Source organism: Chiloscyllium plagiosum, unplaced genomic scaffold, assembly GCF_037043375.1.
Source record: "Chiloscyllium plagiosum isolate Xiang-an unplaced genomic scaffold, Cpla_swu_hap1 HiC_scaffold_14, whole genome shotgun sequence".
NCBI classification, from domain to species: domain Eukaryota; kingdom Metazoa; phylum Chordata; class Chondrichthyes; order Orectolobiformes; family Hemiscylliidae; genus Chiloscyllium; species Chiloscyllium plagiosum.
The window spans coordinates 28,333,564-28,351,168 of NW_028270152.1; the positions used below are offsets into that span (position 1 = coordinate 28,333,564).

A 17,605-nucleotide genomic window follows, 5' to 3' on the forward strand; every position below is an offset into this window, starting at 1 on the left:
AGGATTATTGAACTCAATGTTGAGTCTTGAGGCTGTAGACTCTCCAAGCAGAAGATGAGATGCTGTTCTTTCAGCTTGTGCTGAGCTTTGCTGGAGCACGCAGTAAACCTGAGACAGAGATGTTGGCCAGGGAACACAGGTGGTGTGTTGAAGTGATAGGTAACAGGAAGCTCAAGGTCACTTTTACAGACAGAGCTTGGGTATTCTACAAACTGGTGGCCAACGTTTCATCTCCCTAGTGTGCAGCAGAGCACACTGTGAGCAGCGAGTACAGAAGACTAGATCGAGTGAATACAGGTCAATCACTGTTTCACCTGGAAGGTGTGGCTGGGGCCTTGGATAGTGAGGAGGGAAGAAGTAAATGAGTAGCTGTTACATTTTCTACAGTGGCGAGGGAAGATGCCATGGCGCTATGGGAATATGTTGGGAGTGGAGGAGTGGATCAGGGTGTCCTGAAGGGAATGGTCCCTGCAGAAGGCTGGAAAGGTAGGGGAGGGAGATATGTGTCTGGTAGTGGCATCTCACTGGAGGTGGTGGAAATGACAGCTAATGATCCCATGGATGTAGATGCTGGTGGGATGGTAAGTGAGGACCACAGAGATCCTATTGCTGTTGCGGGAGAGAAGAGTAGGAGTGAGGGTAAAAGTGCTGGAAATGGACCAGAAAGTCACCCTTGGTGGTGGGGAAGCCTCAGTTGACGAAGCAGGTGCACATTTCAGAGGTGCCCTTGTCAAAATTGGCATCATCAGAACAAATGAGATAGAAACAGAAGAACTGGGAGATTGGAATATAGTCTTTACAGGAAGCAGGGTGTGAGGATGTATTGTCCAGGTAACTGGGAGTTGGTGGGTTTGTAGTGGAATTTGGTGGCCAGACTGTCTTCGGAAATGGAAACAGATGTCGGAGAAGGGAAGAAAGGAGTCAAACATGAATCAGGTGAAGATATACAAAATTAAAAATCACACAACACCAGGTTATAGTCCAACAGGATTATTTGGAAGCACTAGCTTTTGGAGCACTGCTCCTTCATCAGGTAGCTGTGGAGAATAAGATTGTAAGACACAGAATTTATAACACCTGATGAAGGACCAGCACTCTGAAAGCCAGTGCTTCCAAATAAATCTGTTGGACTATAACCTGGTATTGTGTGACTTTTAATTTCTGCACCCCAGTCCAATACTGGCGTCTCCAAATTAGGTGAAGGTGAGAGCAGGGTGGAAATTGGAAGTGAAATAAATGATCTTTTCCAATTCTGGATGGAGAAAGGGAAGCAGCACTAATGATGTCATCAATGTACTGGAGAAAGAATTGTGGGAGGGACCTGAGTGGGATTGGAACAAGGAATGTTTCAAATACCCAGCAAAGTGATAGGGATAACTGAGCCCATGCGCGTGGTTCCCATTTGCAGCTGATTTTTCTCTCCAGCTCACCATTATCTATTCCTTTGTTTGTCCAACTGCTGTTCTGTCTCTGGACTCTATCTGTACCTACTGTTAACTTGTCTCAACACCGTCCCCCATCTTCAGCATACACACCACCTTTTCCTAGAAGGGTCATTGGATCCGAAACATTGACTTTGCTTTCCTACCACAGATACTGCCAGACCCTCCGAGTTTCTCCAGCTTTTTGTTTATTTAACATATTCACCATCTTTAATTCTTTGTTTTCTGTTCAACTTGGTTATGATTTTTGGAAATGGGGATACATGGAGCCAGTACTGATTCTATCTCCACATTTGATCTTTATATGTTTTTTTCTAGCAGAGACAGTTGACTAGTACTTAGAAGCAAGTATCACAGGCAAAACTTTCTACTTTAGAGAGGGCTGAAGTTGAATTTCTGTCATATAATTATCACAGAATAGACAGTAGCTTTTGGCTGAGACAGTAATCAGATCATGGAGGTAACTAGTCAGAATTGTGCAGTTACAATGCTTCTCCCAGTATATTTTAACCTTGCCTGAGTTCTTGAATTTTGATGAAATTGATAAGAATTTAATACACTTTGTTGAACAAATGTGCTATTATACACGACTTTATAGTAGTCATGGATAAAAATAATACTTCAGCAACTACATAGCACTCTTAAGTAGAAAGATTGGGCAGATTTGTCATCTTGACTAATCCCTACAAACACAGTCAACGTATCTGTAGCATGGCTTTTCTTCCTGCCCTGCACTGCCCCCTCTAGATTCCAGCATGTTTTATCCCTTAGCCCCCTACGGTATCCCTCATTTATATGCTGCTTAGCAATGCCATCCATTGGCATTATTCCTATATACCAGATGATGACACACATTTCTACCTCTTCATCGCTTTCCAGATTTCCACAACTGCTGCCATGCTCACAGCTGAGTCAAACTTTTCATTTGAACACCATTGATCATTGGGAAACTTGTCTTTACCATTTTCAATCCCTGCCATTAACTCTGCCCCTTTGTCACTGATTAATCCTCTCCACGAGTAATCACTCAAACTGAATCTGGATTTCCTTTTCTTCATGGAACTTATCTATCACCAAGATGTCTTGGCCTTCATTTTCTACTGTTACCCAGCCTCAAATAATGATATCTATACCCTATCATGACTATAGCACTCCTGCCGTTTCACAGTTGGATGCATGTTATTGAATGGGGAGATCAGACTTGCTGGGCTCTTTTCTCTCCTTGGAGGTGGTGAGAAAGGTGGAGAGATGGCAAATAATTTGGCAACAGACACAATCCAGGGAGATGCTTGCCCACTTCTTACTAATTCAGCAATTAAAGCTGGAGATGAAGGTCCATTATAAACCACCTCAACTTGCCTGCAATGAAGTCCCTAAATTGGTCAACTAACAGCTCTCAAGGGCCATCAGCTAGTTTAGCTGCCAAATTGATTGGCTTCCCCACTGGAACCTGCCTCCTGGGTTAGGGGGAAGGGACCTCATTTATTCCAATTTGGTGCCAAATAAGGGCAGCAAAGGGGAGCAAGTGTGTATCTGCTGAAAGCTAGCCCTTCCCTCACACACCCTACCTTGTGAGGCCTGAAAGAAAAGGACCTACCTTCTGGCCATCTGATCCTCTGAAGACTAGGCCTCCAACTCTTGTACCCTTTAGCTATCAGACTCAGATTAGCTGAGTTTCTTGCATGGTGGGACTCCAATGTCAAGCCAGTGATTTGCTGAGAAGCTCACCAGTCAGTTTCTAATTAGCTGTTCGGAACTCAATTTGGTGATCTTTTGGTGGAGGTGAAGACCCAGTCACCAATGAACATACCACTGCATACTCAGAAACTGTAGAATTAAGAATGGCCGAAGTTCCTCATATAATTTTCAATGCTTACCTGTTTTTGAGCCAAATGTTAAATTGATGATAAGGAGAGGGAATAGAATCAATACGGTAGTGATTGTAATGGGTCAGCCAGCTGGACCTTATAGACTATGAGTTCCCTAATTGGGGCTGTTGGTCTACTCCAAACAGAGAGAACTGTCTGACATAAAAGGGTGTATGTTAGGGATATTGGGCCCCCTGAATGCCTGATTCAGTGAGAGGCAGTGCAATTGTCAAAGGCTATGTATTTGAAAATAAGGGGAATTTATGCCAGGTTGCTGGCCTCTGAAGAACTCTTGCAAATACAATGTTCCTAGAACATGGAAAACATTCCATCCTTTTCTGATGTGCACTGCCAAAGAGGAAGTAAGTATACCTTGGTTGGTGATAAAGTCTGATTTGTTTTAACCAAAAGATCCTTCTTGCACTTTATTAACTTTTAAGACCTGTTGTGTCAATCAGATTGCGTGAGTCAATAGAAAGTACGTTAAGCATTATCAATTTCAGTTAATCATTTTAATAACAGTGTTTTCCTGTTTCCTGCTCTTCTGGTTTTGCAGCTTTATCCAAATCTTCTGTGAAGTCACCGGTAAGTTCTGTTTGGTGTTAAAAATTCCATTCAAGGACTGTCATAACCCCACACCTAATCCCACTGATATCTCCCACTTCTGGTTTTTCTAAGTGTTTATTCTCATTTTTAATTTCTCAGGCAAAAAATAATCTTCCCTCCCCATAACCTTAAGCTCATCCAAAATGTCACTTGCCATATCCTAAACCTCTAAGTCTCATTTAGCGCTACCCCTGTCCTTCTTGTCTTACTTATGGCCTGACAACATTTCAAGTTTAACATCCTGTGTTTTCAGATCCTTCCATTTTCTCTTTCTCTCCTTTGATATAGCCTGCAGTTCTACAAGCTTCTGAGACCTCTACACTCTCCACTGCTAGCTTTTGCACGTCCTCCATTGTAATTGCTTCATCCCTGGCTGCTCAGCCAACAGCTGCTTAGGCCTCAAAAGCCTTATTTCTCATCTGAAACCATACCTCCTCTCCAGCTCCCTCAAAGTTTACAAACAAGCTGCTGGTCACATTTTGTGGCAGGATGTCAAATTTTGCTTGATAGCAATCTTGTGCAATGCACTGGAACAGTTTATTATGTTAAAAATGCCTCTTAAAGTGTGTTGTTGTGGAACATTTCAATTGAGCCTCTAAACACACCCTTTAGGGGAAGGAAGTTGTACCTTTTCATTTTTTTGAAGGAGTGTTTCCTGATTTCACTCCTAAGTGACAAAGCTCTCAGTTGAACAACTAAATATTAAATCTATTTTAAACTGGCTGAAGGACAATTAAAGTGCGAGGGTGGGGAGGTTAAAAACGATTTATCTTCCTGCAACTGTTTAAGAGCAACTTTCAGAAAAATCTTCTTTAAACTGACAAAAAATTTTTTGAATTCTTTCAAAGGCAACATTGTAAATGTGGATTATGACCATCAAACTTAACAACTTCCTGGTCTGACAAGTCACACTGGTAACAGCTGTTTTTTCTACAAACTAGCCATTCAACTCATCAGTGTTAATACATTGTTAATTGCCTTTAGATCTTTTGCTAACTTAAAGGCACTGTAATAATTTCAAATTGTAGGTGTTAAATTGAGTCAGATATAATCGTGGGAGAAATTTTAGAACATTTTGCATTCAGTCTTGGCTCTTATAACACATACAATTGACAAACCTCTGCTAGTGGGCAAAGAAGAGGAGTGCATTAGGACTCTGTGACACCAGCTAGTATGACGGACAGGGTCTGGCAAGGTGAGAACCCCATGACAAGGGTGAGGTAATGTCATAGAGTCATAGAGATGCATGGCAAGGAAACAGACCCTTCAATCCAACTTGTCCATGCCGACCAGATATCCTGAATTAATCTAGTCCCATTGCTAGCACCTGACCCATACCCCTCTAAGCCCTTCCTATTCATATACCCATCCAGATGCCTTTTAAATGCTGTAATTGTATCAGCTTCCATCACTTCCTCTGGTAGCCTCATTCAAAACTCGCACCACGCTCTGCGTGAAAAAGTTACCTCTTAGGTTCCTTTTATATCTTTACTCTCTTACCCTAAACCTATACCCTCTAGTTAAGTAAAGCAAACAGAAAGATACTATTTTAAGGAAAAGGCATGACAGGACAGCTCAGCATGTGGAATGCTCCACTTGTGCAATGTGGGGAGACAGGGACAGTTCGAGTTTCCAAGGTGACGACATCAGCTGTGTCTCGAATTCTGTGTTTCAGATCTGGAATTAGCTGAAATCACTGTGGCATATCTACAAATTTGAGATTTTTGTGGGTAACACATGGTGTGGTGGTCACTTCGCAGGTAAAGAGTACAAAGTCAGAAATAGAATAGGTGATTATCAGAGTGTAAGCACTAAGCAGGCAGTGCAAGAATCCCTTGGGTCATCATTGTCATGCTAATGTATTTCCATTTCAGTTATGCTAGAAGACAGGATTTCTCAAGGGAAAGTAGTGAGAGTAGTGAGAGCTGGTAGGTATAGGGAATGCTGGATGACTAAAGAAATTAAGGGGTTGGTTAAGAAAAAGAAGGAAGCATATGTCAGGTATAGACAGGATATTTTGAGTGAATCCTTAGAAGAGTATAAAGAAAGTAGGACTATACTTAAGAGGGAAATCAGGAGGGCAAAACGGGGACATGAGATAGCTTTGGCAAATAGAATTAAGGAGAAGCCAAACGGTCTTTACAAATATATTAAGGACAAAAGGGTAACGAGAGAGAGAATAGGGCCCCTCAAAGATCAGCAAGGCGGCCTTTGTGTGGAGTCACAGAAAATGGGGGAGATACTAAGTGAATATTTTGCATCAGTATTTACTGTGGAAAAGGATATGGAAGATATAGACTGCAGGGAAATAGATGGTGACATCTTGCAAAATGTCCATATTACAGAGGAGGAAGTGGTGGATGTCTTGAAACGGTTAAAAGTGGATAAATCTCCAGGACCTGATCAGGTGTATCGGAGAACTCTGTGGGAAGCTAGAGAAGTGATTGCTGGGCCTCTTGCTGAGATATTTGTATCATTGATGGTCACTGGTGAGGTGCTGGAAGACTGGAGGTTGGCAAACTTGGTGCCACTGTTTAAGAAGGGCGGTAAAGACAAGCCAGGGAACTATTGACCTGTGAGCCTGACCTCGGTGCTGGGCAGGTTGTCGGAGGGAATCCTGAGGGACAGGATGTCCATGTATTTGGAAAGGCAAGAACTGATTAGGGATAGTCAACATGGCTTTGTGCATGGGAAATCATGTCTCACAAACTTGATTGAGTTTTTTGAAGAAGTAACAAAGAAGATTGATGAGGGCAGAGCAGTAGATGTGATCTATATGGACTTCAGTAAGGCGTTCAACAAGGTTCCCCATGGGAGACTGATTAGCAAGGTTTGATCTCATGGAATAAAGGCAGAACTAGCCATTTGAATACAGAACTGGCTCAAAGGTAGAATACAGAGGGTGGTGGTGGAGGGTTGTTTTTCAGACTGGAGGCCTGTGACCAATGGAGTGCCACAAGGATCGGTGCTGGGTCCTCTACTTTTTGTCATTTACATAAGTGACTTGGATGCGAGCATAAGAGGCACAGTTAGTAAGTTTGCAGATGACACCAAAATTGGAGGTGTAGTGGACAGCGAAGAGGGTTACCACAGATTACAACAGGATCTGGACCAGATGGGCCAATGGGCTGAGAAGTGGCAGATGCAGTTTAATTCAGATAAATGCGAGATGCTTCTTTTTGGGAAAGCAAATCTTAGCAGGACTTATACACTTAATGGTAAGGTCCTAGGGAGTGTTGCTGAACAAAGAGACCTTGGAGTGCAGGTTCATAGCTCCTTGAGAGTGGAGTCGCAGGTAGATAGGATAGTGAAGAAGGCGTTTGGTATGCTTTCCTTTATTGGTCAGAGTATTGAGTAGAGGAGTTGGGAGGTCATGTTGCAGCTGTACAGGACATTGGTTAGGCCACTGTTGGAATATTGCATGCAATTCTGGTCTCCTTCCTATTGGAAATATGTTGTGAAACTTGAAAGGGTTCAGAAAAGAAATACAAGGATGTTGCCAGAGTTGGAGGATCTGAGCTACAGGGAGAGGCTGAACAGGCTGGGGCTGTTTTCCCTGGAGCATTGGAGGCTGAGGGGTGATCTTATAGAGGTTTACAAAATTATGAGGGGCATGGATAGGATAAATAGACAAAGTCTTTTCCCTGGGGTCGGGGAGTCCAGAACTAGAGGGCGTAGGTTTAGGGTGAGAGGGGAAAGATATAAAAGAGACCTAAGGGGCAACTTTTTCACGCAGAGGATGGTACATGTATGGAATGAGCTGCCAGAGGATGTGGTGGAGGCTGGTACAATTGCAACATTTAAGAGGCTTTTGGATGGGTATATGAATAGGAAGGGTTTGGAGGGATATGGGCCGGGTGCTGGCAGGTGGGACTAGATTGGGTTGGGATATCTGGTCGGCATGGACAGGCTGGACCGAAGAGTCTGTTTCCATGCTGTACATCTCTATGACTCTATGACTCCATGACTCTGTGAGTCAAGTCTGTGGCACCTGGAGTGGAGAACGCATGCGAGTTGGGAAAAACAAAGGACAAGATCAAAATTGATATAGAATTCTATTGCAAAAGGAACAGATGGATGTTTTCATGGCTGCTGAGGTGACACCAGGCTGGTATGTTCTTTCCTTATTTCCATGTTCAAGGATGTTACTCAGCAACTACATGACATTCTAAAGTTGGAGGAAAGACGGTCAAGGGTCATGGTCATGTCGTTACCAACTGCATTGAGGGAAAACAAGGGATGAGGCCCAGCAAGCCAAATATAGGGAGCAAGAGAATATTTTAGAAAGGAGAAGCTCAAAAGACATAGTCTCAGGACTATTCCCAATGCCCCATGTTAGCAAAATCAGGATTAGGAGAATTACTTGGATGAATGCTTGACTGGAAGATTGGGTTGAGAGGGATTTAGGTTTTTCCAGTTTTGGGATCAATCCTGGGGAAGATGGGACCTATACAAGCTGGATGGTTTGCACCCCAGAATGACCAGAACCAACATATTCACCATGTGTTTGCTAGTACAGTGAGGGATGGTTTAAACTAGAGTGACAGGGGAATGGGAACCTAAGCATGGAGGCAAGAGTGACAGAAACAAAGATGGAAATGAAAGCCAGAAAAGTAGAAAGCAGAAGTGGAAGAGAGATGAAGAAAGGTATTGCAGCAAATAGGGGTGGAGTAGAAAAAATATATTAAACATCAAAAAGACATCTAAAGTTCTGAATATACTGCACATTCACAATGAGATAGATGAATTAACAACACAAATATTTGCAAACAACTATGATTAGATTGTGGTGTGGTGAAAGCTGGGAACTGAACATTCAACAGTATTCAATCATTAGATAGAGCAGGTGAAACAGAACAAAGGTAGTATGGTACTGTTAGTAATAGACAGTCAAAAGGCAATGTTAAGATTTAAATAACAAATGCATGCATTTCAGCAGCAGTGCATTCCTTTTGTTGAAAGAAGGCAATTGGAAAAGCGGTCCCACTATTTTTAACAAAATAAGTTATGGATAGTATTAGATCCAAAGAAGAGTTGCTCAAAAAAAGTAGTAATCCTGATTATTGGCAACAGTTTAGAATTCCAAAAAGAAGAACCATAAAGGTAATGAAGAATAGAAAAAAATAGAACAGAGGAGTAAACATGCAAGGAACATAAAAGCAGATGGTAAGAGCTTCTATATGTATGTGTGAAGAAAGATTTGTGAAGACAACTATAGGTCCCTTACAGACTGAAACATGAGAGTTGATGATAGAGAACAAGAAAATGACAGAAAGTAAACAATTACTTTCATTGCATCTTCATTGATGAAGACACAAAAACTTTCCAGAAGTTCTTGGGAAGCAACAATCTCTTAGGAAGAAGGAACTGAAATAAATTAATACTCATTTAAAAAGAAATGTGTGGCAAAAAAATGAATAATCCAAGGGTCTGCTAATCTACATCTTTGAGTAATGAGCTGGGCAAGGAAATAATGAATATTTGTTGTCATCTTCCAAAATCCTGTATATTCTGGAACATTCCTGCAGATTACTGGATAGCAAATGTCACCCACTGTTTAAAAATGGAGGGAGGGAGGAAACTGGAAACTATAGACTGGTCAGCTTAAAATGAGTATTAGGGAAAATGATTTCAGTGTATTATAAAGGATATGATAATTGGACACTTAAAATTACCAATGGTATAACATAAAGTCAACATGGATCTATGAAAAGAAAATCATATTTGACAAACTTAGTAAGATTTTTGAGAATGTAAGTAATAGAATAGATGAGGGAGAACTATTGGACATGGTGTATTTATGGATGCTTATAGAAGTTTTGATAAAGTCCCACATAAAATATTATTACACAGAATCAAAGGAGATGGGATTGGTGGTAATATACTGGCATGAATTCAAAAAATTGTGAGCAGATCAGAAACTGCAAGTAGGAATAACAAGTCTTTTTTGAAGTGGACAGAGGTGACAAATTGGATAGTGCAGTTGTTCAGATCTTTGACGTCAGCTTTTCACAGCAAAGATAAATGATTTGGATGAGGGAGTCAACGCTAATATTTCCAATGTTTGCTGACAACACAAAACCAGACAGGAGTATGATTACTAAAGAGGTTTCAGGGTGAGGTGGACACGTTGAGTGGACAAGTATATGACATGTGCAGTTTTACAAGGATAAATGTGAAGTTGCCTAGTTTGGTCAGAAAAAACAGAATGGCAAGTTTATTATTTAAATAGTGAGAGATTGGGAATAATTAGTGTGCAAAGGGATCTGGCTGTCCTTGTACCCAGTCATTGAAAGTAAGTATATAGTTGCAGCAAGCAGCGAGGAAGAAAAATAGTATGTTGGCTTTCATTGCAAGATAATATGAGTAAGATGCTATGCATGTGAACTGATTTTATTTTTAACCATCAGCTCTTAAGCAGTTTCAGGTTAGCCTAAATTGCTCTTTACAATTTCCCTGCACAATGTCTGTTTTTCTGATGTTTGAGCTGAGTGGGATGCTCTGGTTTAAGGAGTAAGACAGAGACTGGATTTTTTTCAGGGTCTCTGGTTAGCTGTTGATTGAGAGCTCAACTGGCAAGGTGTTACTGAAGGAAGGCAGCAGGTGAGGAGTGGAGTTCTGCAGGAGTCAATGTTGGGACCAAACTATTCGCATTATACATTAATGATCTGGACAAAGGAACTGAGGGCATTGTTGCTAAGTTTGTAGATGACACAAAGGTAGATGGAGGGAAAGGTAGCATTGAGGAAGTGGGGACCTGAGAAGGACTTTAACAGGCTAGCAGAGTGGGCAAATAAGTGGCAAATGGAATACTATGTTTGAAAGTGTGAAGTTACACACTTTGTTTGAGGCATACATTATTCTCAAAATGAGGAAAAGCTTCAGATGCCTGAAGTGCAAAGGGACATGGGAGCATTAGTTTAGGATTCTCTTAAGGTTGATATGTAGGTTAATTTAGCAATTAGCCCTCCAAGGCCCCAAGGGATCCTTCCATATCCGCCACAAATTCACCTGCACTTCCACACACATCATTTATTGCATCCGCTGCACCCGATGTGGCCTCCACTATATTGGGGAGACAGGCAGCCTACTTGCGGAACGGTTCAGAGAACACCTCTGGGACACCCGGACCAACCAACCCAACCACCCTGTGGCTCAACACTTCAACTCCCCCTCCCACTCCACCAAGGACATGCAGGTCCTTGGACTCGTCCATCACCAGATCATAGCAACACGACGGTTGGAGGAAGAACACCTCATCTTCCACCTAGGAACCCTCCAACCACAAGGGATGAACTCAGATTTCTCCAGTTTCCTCATTTCCCCTCCCCCCCACCTTGTCTCAGTCAAATCCCTCGAACTCAGCACCACCTTCATAACCTGAAATCTTCTTCCTGACCTCTCCGCCCCCACCCCCACTCCGGCCTATCACCCTCACCTTGACCTCCTTCCACCTATCGCATTTCCAACGCCCCTCCCCCAAGTCCCTCCTCCCTACCTTTTATCTTAGCCTGCTGGACACACTTTCCTCATTCTTGAAGAAGGGCTCATGCCCGAAACGTCGATTCTCTTGCTCCTTGGATGCTGCCTGACCTGCTGTGCTTTTCAAGCAACACATATTCAGCTCTGATCTCCAGCATCTGCAGTCCTCACTTTCTTCCCGTCTGACTATCTTAGGCAATATTACCTCAAACGCTCTGGAAGCAATTAATACAGAGCTGGCTGAACTCAGACTCCACACACAGCAGGCACATTACGTGGTCGATTATCAATTAGCACAACAAGGGGAATTTGGTACAATTATTGGTGACAATTGTATCACTCATGCCTCCTATAACATTACAGAAGCCATCAAGAATATCTGAGACCAGCTGGATACTTTTTGACAGGGAACCGCAATTAGAGACAGCTGACTAAATTGGTTGCTAGGTAAATCTTGGGGACCCTATTTTGTACACAGGATAGTTCTCCTCATTGCACTCATGCTGGTATGCTGTGTGGGCCTCGGGTGTTTAAAGCTCTGCTGTAACGCTCAACTGACGAGAACTGTACCAGCAGTGAGTGTCACCATGGAAGAGCCCAAATTAAATTAGGACTCCACGATACCTCTTGGGAGGAGGAGCTCCGAGAGATGACCTACCTCTACATGTGAATTGGGTAGTCTGCAGGAGATCTTAGAAGTTGCCTCTTTGAACACAAAGATGGGAGTGAAGTGGGAGATGGCACTGAGCAGGGTGACACCAGGCACATGCGCACACCAGATGGCTGCTGAGTCATAAGTTGGCCACTTGACACACAAGATGGCTGCTGGACCACAATATGGAGAGAGACAGCAGAGTGAACACAGACACTGCCCAGGGCCACCAGAATCCCAGCATAATGCGCTCACAACCTAGTTGATTAGTTTTGAGATAGTTGGACGAGAGAATGCACATGAGTAGTGTATACTGCCTGCCAAAGTGTCTGGGTTCAGCTAATACCTTTGATAGAAATGCTAACAGTCTGATATGGACTCAATACAGAGTGATAATAGCCAGGGTTGCAGTAACCGTCTTTCTCAGGATGAGCAATTAGCTCCCATTACTACAGCAATGGACTTCCGCGCAGACATTGAAACTGACAATGTCTGCACTGAAACTGAAAACGACCATGCTGAAATTAACAAAGGCTGCGCTGGAACTGACAATGACTGCATCGAAACTATTCATGATTTGCTATGCTTAGAATAAACAAACCATGTTACAGAGACAATAACTTCATCACTGACTTATTATATTACAAAATGTATAAAAGTATCTTGACATGTGCTCTGGGTTGAGAGAAGACTCGCAGCTGACCACTGTGCTGTTTGTGTCTTTTTCTCCCCAGAGCTCTGGTATTTCCTTGCACCATAAACTCTGTCATTGAACTCCAACTCTGACTCTGAGGCTGCCAATTTTCCCCACAACAACCTTCTGTTTGCTTTCAAAGCATTCACTCTGGGCTGCCACTGAGATTTTGCTGACAGTCACCTCACATAGAATGGACCCATTACAGTGTGAAACAAGCTATTTGCCCTAACAAGTTCACACTGAATCTCTGAAGAGCATCCTAGCCAGACTCACACCCCCCAACCCTACCATTTCCCACAGCCAATCCACCTTTCCTACACATCTTGGATGATGGGCAATTTAGCACAGCCAACGCACCTAACCTGTGCATCTTTGGACTGTGGGAGGAATCCAGAACATCTAGAGGAAACACACACAGACACAGGGAGATCACACAAACTCCATACAGACAGTCGCTCAAGAATTGAACCCAGGTCTCTGGTGCTGTGAGGTAACAATGCTAAACATGCCATCCAGCTTGGTGAAGGTAGGAAGGAATCCATGGTAAAATGGACCACAGTTGGGCCTATACATATACTGGGTTGCTGCTTCCCTTTTGAGGGTCATGGGGGGCTGCGGGATAACAGCCTGCCTAATACCAGTTCAACCTTAATTGGTGAGACAATATGATAGTACTCCCCAAACTTTTCCATTGGGCATGTTTATAGATGAGACCAATTGACATGTTAATGATGGCCAGTAATACTGCACCTAGCTTACTCGCTTTGTGTTTATTTCTTGCCAACCTGTTACTTATAATTGTCTTAAATCTATTCTGGCATAACCCAGGTAAGTAATAAAAATGGAAGAATTAAGAAATAGGAGCAAGGGGAGACTATTCAACTCTTTGAGCAGTCTCTACCAATCAATATGTGCATGGATGATCTTCTACCTACCAGACAACACCACTCACATTTTCCTTAATCATTTTAGCACTAAGAATTTAAGAGACAGGAGCAACAAAAGATAGTTTCCTTATTAATCCTCTGTCCGTAGGTGAACTTGATTTTTCCTGGAGATTAATTTCTAGCTGGAAGCCTTCAGTCATTCTGAGGAGCATAAGCACGATTTTATGGTCTTGTGAATTAGCAGTTAGTGATAGTTCCTGGCAGTCAAACAATGTTGTACTTTGTCAGTTTTGAGCAGCTCGGCCAGCTGCTGCGATCTTTAATGAAATAAGAACACAGAACAAAGATAAAATAAATAAAAGGCTGTTTCATTTCACTTGCCAATGAGTCTTTTGTGTGGTTTCCACATTTTTAAAAAGTATTTTATTACTTTTGTGTTGACAACTGACATAGTAGGCTTTTGCCATGTGGAGTGCTTGAATCTGTAAAATCCGTATTGAATTCTGACTGGTGAAACATTTTACCAGGATGTTGTTGGCAATGGAGTGTTTGAGATATAAAAATAGACTGGAAAGGCTGGGACTTTTGTCACTGGAGCATATGTGGTTGAGGTGCGACCTTATTGAGGGGCACAGGTAGGGTGAATGACAAGGGATTTTTCTCGAGGGTCGGGGAGTTCAAAACTAAGGAGAATATTTTTAAGGCAAGAGGAGAAAGATTTAAAAAGGACATAAGGGGCAACTTTTTTACACAGTGGTTTGTGTGTGGAATGAACTGTCAGAGAAAGTGGCGGATGCAGATGTTACAATGTTTTAAAGACATTTGGATAAATACACAAATAAGAAATGTTTAGAGGGATATGGGCCAAGTGCAGGCGTTTGAGATTAGTTTAGTTTGGGAACTTGGCTAACGTGGACTGGTTAGACGGAAGGATCTGCTGTATGAATCTAAGACTTTGACTCTGTGTCTTGCTCACAAAATACCTAAGAATGAGTTGAACACCACTCTTTCAGAATGCTAGAATAATGTGAAACAAACTTCATGTGAGCTATGAGTTTCTTGTTCCTTGTTCCTTTTAAAAGATTTATATCAGTATCTTTAATCCTTGCTCATTTTGCTCCTTACCCTGAAATGCTGTATTTCAATTGTTGATTTGACTGAAGATATGCACATTTTATTTCACAAAAATAAAAGCAACAGCAATAGGTAAGTTTGACAGGTTTAAAAACAACAAGATGCCAGCATCGCTCCCTACCCTATCTCTGTCCATATTGCTTATCCCCAACCTCCAACATATCGTTCGAGCCAGTGTGGAGGCTGGGGTAATCACCTAGACTGGGTTATAGGGAAGTATATTTCAGTTTAATCCACATGGTAAAAGCTGGTTCTCGGCTTAGAAACTGTGGAAGGAAAAGCAAACAAGCCACGGGAACTGGGAATAATATTGGACTGGTTCTTGAAGAATTAAATGGATTGGATTATTGGATTGTGTAACATATAGCCATAGCAGGAGATTTCTGATTGTGTTGTAGTGATCAAAATCATATCAGCCAGCTGGATCTCATAGAATGAGTTCCCTGATTGGACCAGATTAACAGCCCCAATCAGGGAGCCCTGGCTGACAAATAAAAAGGATGTGATGCCGGGAATGGAGTGCATTATTTCCCCCTCTATCTCTATTTTGATTTAATCCCTGCCCTCCCCTTCACTGTTTGATCAGTCAGCATTGTCCTCTACGAAGGGCACTGCTTGTCCCTGGCCACTCGGGTGTTTCCTTTCTTTCTGGTGGTGGGAATTGAATAAAGATTTGTACACCTGTTATCTTTCACTGTGTCTCACACCCGCACACACACACACCATGGGTGCTAGGGAAATATAACCACTACTGCAGTTAGGCCGTAATGTGGGGGTAATAATAAAAGACAAGGATGTGAGTCAGAAATACTGACAGTCTCTAGTATCTAGCTCTGAGGCAGTACCAAAGTCAAGAACTATGCATGTGTAAATAAACTGTGACTTCAGTGGCAACAGGAATAACTTTCTTCCTGAAGAAATTTGCTAACAAAAGTTGTCTTTGAGTTGGTTTAAACATTTCTTACATTATTCCTTTGTTTGTGAAGCTTGCCTCGTTTGACCCTGCCTTCAAGGACTGGACCCAGTATGTGGAAAGAATGTATTATATTTTCAGGCAAACAATTTTGTGGTAGATGAAATGCAACAAGTAATTCTCCTGAGACTTTGTGGAGCCACACCTATTTCTGTTCGGAGGCTAACTTTGAGGAACCAGATACTAACACCTTTCAAAAATTGACAGACAAGCGTTAAGAAATATTATGACCCAAAGCTGCGTCTAACTCTGCAATGCTATCATTTTTACTCAGTAATTTGACAACCAGAGGAATCCCTATTGGGATTTTTGATTTGGTTAAGAAACTGGCAGAAATATCTGCATTTGGTTTAACCCTTAAGTTCTTAGTCTACTAGCTGAAGCCCAACTGGACTTCAAACAGGTACTACAACTGGCTTTACCATTGGAAAGTGTTCAGCATAAGAGATGTGGGGTATTCCAAAGGAAGTTGACACCCTCACCAGTCTGACTGAGCTTATGGAACACCACTTGAGTGCGGGCAACTGCATGTCCTCACTCAGGACATATCCTGATCAGAGGAACTCTAGATTGGCCGACAGCAAAACTCCAAAAACAAAGCCAAGCAATGACCAAACTGTTAAAATCTCCTTCATGATCCAGGCCGGCAAGCGATTGTAGTTGCTGCCCATTTTGTAGACTTGAGACAGCTAAAGATGCTTACTAGACATAAATTGAGTAAGGTAAATCATAGGCCAGTATCCAAGAGGGTATGCTGGAGAGTGCACACTCTGGAACATCCTCCTATGTCTGGTTTGGACGAGCTAAATTGCTTAGCAACATCCAAATCAGAACTCCTAAAAGCAAACATCAGGTTAAATGGAAATCTGGTTTTAATTAAGGTTGGAACTACCATGGCGAAATCAGTGATCACTAGTTTTTAATAAAATTCACTCCATACTGCAGCTGTTAAGTTTGTGCAAGATCTTGGCTAGGTTGAACCTTTACAGACTAAGGCTATAAATTCAGTTCTGAAGAAACTTAGGAAAAGGAGCTGGTTCAGTTATCTCCGATTGTAGTAAAAGGTTTGGGCCCAGGCTTGATGGGGCGTCATTGGTTGTGAGAGATTCACCTAGATTGAGCAACACTTTTCAATTGTAAAAAGGCTGCTGAGTGAAGTCCTAATTAAATACATGGAAACCTTCCAGGAAGGTCTGGGTATCAAAGGAGCCAAAGCCACCTTGCATGCTGACTAGGAAGCAATTCCACGATTCTGCAGGGTTTGCCCAGTGCCATTTGGCTTATGGGCAAAAATAGAGGCAGAACTCAGGAGGCTGGCAAGTGAAGGAATCATCAAACCATCCAATTTTTGGAATGGACAGCATTGGTTGTACCAATGTTGAAGCCTGACAGGTCAGTCCATCTTAGTGAGGATTTTAAATAAACAGTACACCACTTTGTGCAGTTGGATAATTATCCAATCCCTTACATAGAGGACTTATGTGCAAAACTGGCAGAGTGTGCGGTCCTTTCTGAAGCTGGACACTAGCCATGCATACTTGCAGTTGTGGTTAGACAAGGATTCCCAGAAGTCTGCTACAATTAAGATCCCTAAAATCTTATACCAATGGATGAAACTACCATTTGGGGTATCCTCAGCTTTAACAATTTTGGGACGATGGAGAATGTTTCGCAAGGTCTACCTCAGGTCACTATTTTCCTTGATGACACTCTAATAAGTGGCGAAACGAACAAGAAACACTTAGAACTTTGATGTAGTCCTAAGACATTTTCCCAAGGCCATACCAGGGGAAAATGTGTGTTCTCCACATGACCTACTTAGGCTACAGATTCAACAAGACTTGGCTATATCCGTTGGAAGATA

The 17,605-nt window shown here is 42.2% G+C and overlaps 1 long non-coding RNA gene across 3 annotated transcripts in view; it reads left to right on the forward strand.

Annotated features, from left to right (window-relative positions):
- Nucleotides 1-3,823: 3,823 nt before the first annotated feature.
- Nucleotides 3,824-17,605, forward strand: part of LOC148147939 (uncharacterized) — a 64,051-nt gene continuing 50,269 nt past the window's right edge. For 2 of the 3 annotated variants that reach the window (XR_015759384.1, XR_015759382.1), the window contains exons 1-2: nt 3,824-3,895; nt 4,765-4,830. This is a non-coding gene — a long non-coding RNA (uncharacterized LOC148147939). The remainder of the gene's footprint in view (nt 3,896-4,764; nt 4,831-17,605) is intronic. The other variant, XR_015759383.1, reaches the window with a different exon arrangement.